Here is a 6000-nt window from a genome sequence, read left to right on the forward strand (position 1 = left end):
TTTCTGCATCTATTGAAATAATCACGTAGTTTTTGTCTTTGGTCCTGTTTATATGCTAGATTACGTTTATTGATTTGCATATGTTGAACCAGCCTTGCATCCCAGGGATGAAGCCCACTTGATCGTGGTGGATAAGCTTTTTGATGTGCTGCTGGATTCAGTTTACCAGTATTTTATTGAGGATTTTTGCATCGATGTTCATCAGGGATATTGGTCCAAAATTCTCTTTTCTTGTTGTATCTCTGTCAGACTTTGGTATCAGCATGATGTTGGCCTCATAAAATGAGTTAGGGAAGAGTCCCTCTTTTTCTATTGATTGGAATAATTTTAGAAGGAATGGTACCAACTCCTCCTTGTACCTCTGGTAGAATTTGGCTGTGAATCCGTCTGGTCCTGGGCTTTTTTTGGTTGGTCAGCTATTAATTATTGCCTCAATTTCAGAGCCTACTATTGGTCTATTCAGGGATTCAGCTTCTTCCTGGTTTAGTCTTGGGAGAGTGTAAGTGTCCAGGAAATTATCCATTTCTTCTAGGTTTTCTAGTTAATTTGCGTAGAGGTGTTTATAGTATTCTCTGATGGTAGTTTGTATTTCTGTGGGGTCGGTGGTGATATCCCCTTTATCATTTTTTATTGCGTCTATTTGATTCTTCACTCTTCTCTTCTTTATTAGTCTTACTAGTGGTCTATCAATTTTGTTGCTCTTTTCCAAACACCGGCCCCTTGATTCACTGATTTTTTGGAGAGTTTTTTGTGTCTCTGTCTCCCTCAGTTCTGCTCTGATCTTAGTTATTTCTTGCCTTCTGCTAGCTTTTGAATGTGTTTGCTCTTGCTTCTCTGGTTCTTTTAACTGTGATGTTAGAGTGTCAATTTTAGATGTTTCCTGCTTTCTCTTGTGGGCATTTAGTGCTATAAATTTCCCTCTACACACTGCTTTAAATGTGTCCCAGAGATTCTGGTATGTTGTGTCTTTGTTCTCATTGGTTTCAAAGAACACCTTTATTTCTGCCTTCATTTCGTTATGTACCCAGTAGTCATTCAGGAGCACGTTGTTCAGTTTCCATATAGTTGAGGGGTTTTGATTGAGTTTCTTAGTCCTGAGTTCTAGTTTAATTGCACTGTGGTCTGAGAGACAGTTTGTTATAATTTCTGTTCTTGTACATTTCATGAGGAGTGCTTTATTTCCAACTATGTGGTCGATTTTGGAATAAGTGCGATGTGGTGCTGAGAAGAATATATATTTTGTTGATTTGGGGTGGAGAGTTCTATAGATATCTATTAGATCTGCTTGGTGGAGAGTTGAGTTCAATTCCTGGATATCCTTGTTAACTTTCTGTTTCGTTGATCTGTCTAATGTTGACAGTGGGGTGTTAAAGTCTCCCATTATTATTGTATGGGAGTCTGAGTCTCTTTGTAAGTCTCTAAGGATTGCTTTATGAATCTGGGTGCTCTGGTATTGGGTGCATATATATTTAGGATAGTTAGGTCTTCCTGATGAATTGATCCCTTTACGATGTAATAGCCTTCTTTGTCTCTTTTGATCTTTGATGGCTTAAAGTCTGTTTTGTCAGAGACTAGGATTGCAACCCCTGCTCTTTTTGTTTTCCATTTGCTTGGTAGATCTTCCTCCATCCCTTTATTTTGAGCCTATGTGTTTCTCTGCATGTGAGATGGGCCTTCTGAATACAGCAAATTGATGGGTCTTGACTCTTTATCCAATTTGCTAGTCTGTGTCTTTTAATTGGGGCATTTAGCCCATTTACATTTAAGGTTAATATTGTTATGTGTGAACTTGATCCTGTCATTATGATATTAGATGGTTATTTTGCTTGCTAGTTGATACACTTTCTTCCTAGCGTCGATGGACTTTACATTTTAAATGTCAAAATATTAATATGTCTTTTATGTATCATGAGCAGATGTGAAATTGGGTGGTATGAAAACACTTGCCTGTCTTTTTTGTCATTGCTAGGAAAATAAGAAAATAAACCAAGTGTAATGGTCCATTTTCACACTGCTGATAAAATCATACCCAAGACTGGGTAATTTATATGGAAAAAGGTTTATTGGACTTACAGTTCCACATGGCTAGGAAGGCCTCATGATCATGGTGGAAGGCAGGAAGAGCAAGTCATATCCTACATGGATGGCAGCAGACAAAAAAAGAGAGCTTGTGCAGGGAAACTCACGTTTTTAAAACCATCAGATCTTGTGAGACCCATTCACTATCATGAGAAGAGAAAGGGAAAGACCTGCCCTCCATGATTCAATCACCTACCACCAGGTTCCTCCCACAACACATGGGAATTCAAGATGAGATTTGGGTGGGGACATAGCCAAACCATATCACCAAGAGAAGCAGCTGTTTTTTTTTTTTTTTAATCAACTTAGACTCTGAGTATACATTCAAAGAAAAATACCTACACTTGTAAATCCTTGCCATATAACACATAATTTTGCTTGAAGTTTGAGCAGTATAAAGTGTGATTTTTCCATAGTTAATGCATCCCAAATCATGCTGGGCTGTCTTGTGTACAAAGACGTAGTCATTCCTTTGAAGCTATTTTTCATACAGCCTTTAAATATAAGCACCATAAAACATTTCATTCTTACTTTAAAAGTTTTCTCTATTTAGATCTAACAGAATTATGCCTTGCACACAGTAGGTGCTCAACATATGTCTAATGAATTAAATATTTTGATATTACATCAAGTGTTATAATATCAGGTTCAACTTTCTTCCTAAATAAATGATGAACCAGGACACTTTATACCTTAAAAATGTAAGAATCTCTCCATCACTTAAAAGCAGGTATCCTCTCCTTGCCTTCTTTTAAATGTGTATCTTCCTCACTGTCTCATTTAACAGAGAACTGAATTTTGGGGAACAGAAAAGGATTTGCTTCCTTTATCTTGAATGGTAGGTTGAAAAATTATTCAATGAGGATTGATTTAATCAAAACTGCTAAGCTGATGAAATTCATTTCTGGCAACATTTAAGCATCCTTTCTGCATCATTTCCTATCGATTTCATCTCTTCTCTACCAGCTTCTCAAGACCAAGATCCCTTGCTTGGTGTAATAATTCAGGACTGATCTGAAATTATTACTCATATCTTATTTTTCTCTGAAACAGGGATTTTTTTTGTTTTGTTTTGTTTATTCATGTGACTCATCTCAATTAGGTGCTCAGTGGAAAGGAAACATCTCTAATTAGCACTGACTTATAAAGGACTGACAGCTTTCCAAGGTCCATTTGCTCTGGAAATGTAGGTGGCTAAACTAAATGAATCACTGATTGAGTTTTCAGTGACTTTGTGACTTAGTGAAAGGGGGATCATTGAAATTCTGTCTAAAGCTGGGGCCGGGGCTGGGCCTGAGATCAAAACTTCTATTGGAATCAGGATTAGTCCTAGTTCTGATTTCTGCTTTCCCCTGGAATGGTAAGCACCAAAGTACAGGGAAACCAAAACAGTTTGTGCTTGGAGGGTGCAATATCCATGAATTCAGGAGATTAAGTTGTAGGCTAGACAAGGTTTGAAGCAGAAAGTATCAATGTCTAGTATACCAGATCTTCTACCAATGCCAGGTGATAAATAAAAGCAACAGATTAGCAGAAGCCCTTGAAGAAACCTACACTCTTTCAAGTGACCTCAAGGCCCAATTTTTTGTTTTGTCTTCAGATTTGCCAAAATGAAAGAAGATTCATTTCAATACTATCTGAGAATTATTTTGATTTAAGATTTGATGAAGCTCTACTGATCATATGGGTATAAATTGGATAGATGTTAAGAAATTATGCATAATGAGGATAATTGTGATTTTAAAATCATAGTGTATGATTCCAGTGCAAAAGCAGAATGCACTTTTAGTAAAAACCAAATGTTACACGTTCTATTGGAGTCAATACAATGAAAATTCACTATCACAAAAACAGAACAGGAAAGACCAGCCCCCATGATTCAATCACCTGCCACCAGGTCCATCCCACAACACGTTGGAATTGTGCCAGTGGAATGAATCGATTATTCAAGGAAAGTTCATATTATAGAAGAGGGGAGGGAAATGCCTGCATGGCTAAAGAGAATGGAATAATCTAATCAAGAAGCAAAGAAAAGTGAGTAGACATTTTTGAAATTTCAGAATTTGTTATCACTTTGAATCAGAGCCAACAAAGATTAACTGCTTAAGGAAAGATGTATCTAATATTTTTAAGGTATCCCCTAAAAATATTTCCTCCAAAGTTTCCCTTAAATCCGGCTGGGTGTGGTGGCTCACACTTGTAATCCCAACATTTTAGGAGGCTGAGGTGAGTGGATCAGCTGAGGTCAGGAGTTTGTGACCAGCCTGACCAATATGGTGAAACCTCGTGTCTACTAAAAATACAAAAATTAGGCAGGCATGGTGGCCTGTGCCTGCCTGTAGTCCCTGCTACTTGGGAGGCTGAGACAAGGGAATTGCTTGAACCCGGGAGGTGGAGGTTGCAGTGAGCCAAGATTGTGCCACTGCACTGCAGCCTGGGTAATAGAGTGAGACTCTGTCTCAAAAAAAAAAAAAAAAAAAAAAAAAAAAAAAATCCCTTAAATCCAAAGGGAAAAAAAAGTATATTATTTATATTGTATGATAAAATCAAATAAAACTCCTTTTCCTTCTAAATAAACAGTTTCCTTTGAATAACACACATTCTGATATAGAATAAATTTGTCATGGGCTTTCAAAAGTGATTTATTTACTATTATGTAAAACCAAACAAAGTTCTACCTAGCTAATAATGAAGCAAGCTGATAAAGTTACAAAATCATAGGTTTTAAAAATGCATTAAAGAGCCAATAATGCAAATAAACCTAAATAAAGAAACTCATAGCTGCTTTCATTTATGGAAACACAATAACAAGAGAGAATCCATTATAAAGACATGTCAGGCTAATTATTACCAAATTTCTAATAGTCACCTGTGGTCCATAATGATGGATGGATTAGAATCCTATGGACCTCCAGCCAGAAAGAGCCTATATTCACCCAACAACCTTTATCTTCACTAAGTGCATGGGAGTTATGTACCAAAGACTGGGCCCAGGTAGGACAGCCCAAGAACACACACACACATACACACACACACACACACACACACACACACACGCTCTTTCTGTCTCTCTGTCTCTCTCTCTTTCCCCCTTTTTCTCTGGTCTTTTGCATCTGCACCAAATATGCTAGAGCGAACTTTCAGGGCTTGACCAAGAAATAGGACAGAGAATAATTTTCCTGGATTCAGAGAATCTGAAGACAGGACTAGAGGAAAAGAAAAATCTGTATTGATCAAAGAGGTGGCACTGAACTCTAAGGCAGAGAACTATCTCTCATGCTTTGAAAAGCTGATAGCTAAAAGTATAAAGAGACTAAAGCTGATGGGCTAAAGTAAAGAATAAAGAGGGCTTTGGAGTCTTCCAGTATTCAGATTCTAAGTCCCACTTGATTGAAAAGTCCTAATATCTCCTTCAAAATATTTGAAGACAAAAGTTAGCTAAATCTAAGTGAAGCTATAATACGTCAACCTAAAGATGCAAACTCTGACAAAATTAAAAATCCAGAAGGAAAAACAGAAAAAAGTATTTGAAAGACTTAGCAGCAGATTTGACAAAGCAGTAGAAATGATAAATGAACTTGGAGGCAGGACACTAGGAATCATTCAAGCCAAAACACAAAGAGAAAAAAGGAGTGAGAAAAATGGAACAGGGCATTCAAGATCTATAGGATTAAAATCAAGCAGATTAACATTCACATAAATGAAATCCCAGAAGGAGAGGAGAAAATGAATGGGACAAAAGAAGTATTTGCACATATTATCTCTATAATTGTTCAAAACTGATATAAAATTATTAACCCATATATCCAAGAAACTTGGCAAAACCCATAGAATAAGTACAAAGTAAACCATACTAAAAAAAAGTCATAGTCAAAAGATGAACACCAAGGATTAAGTGAAAATTCATGAAAGCAGTAAAGA

The sequence above is a fragment of the Trachypithecus francoisi genome, unplaced genomic scaffold (genome assembly GCF_009764315.1).
Source record: "Trachypithecus francoisi isolate TF-2019V2 unplaced genomic scaffold, Tfra_2.0 Lachesis_group0, whole genome shotgun sequence".
Lineage (NCBI taxonomy): Eukaryota > Metazoa > Chordata > Mammalia > Primates > Cercopithecidae > Trachypithecus > Trachypithecus francoisi.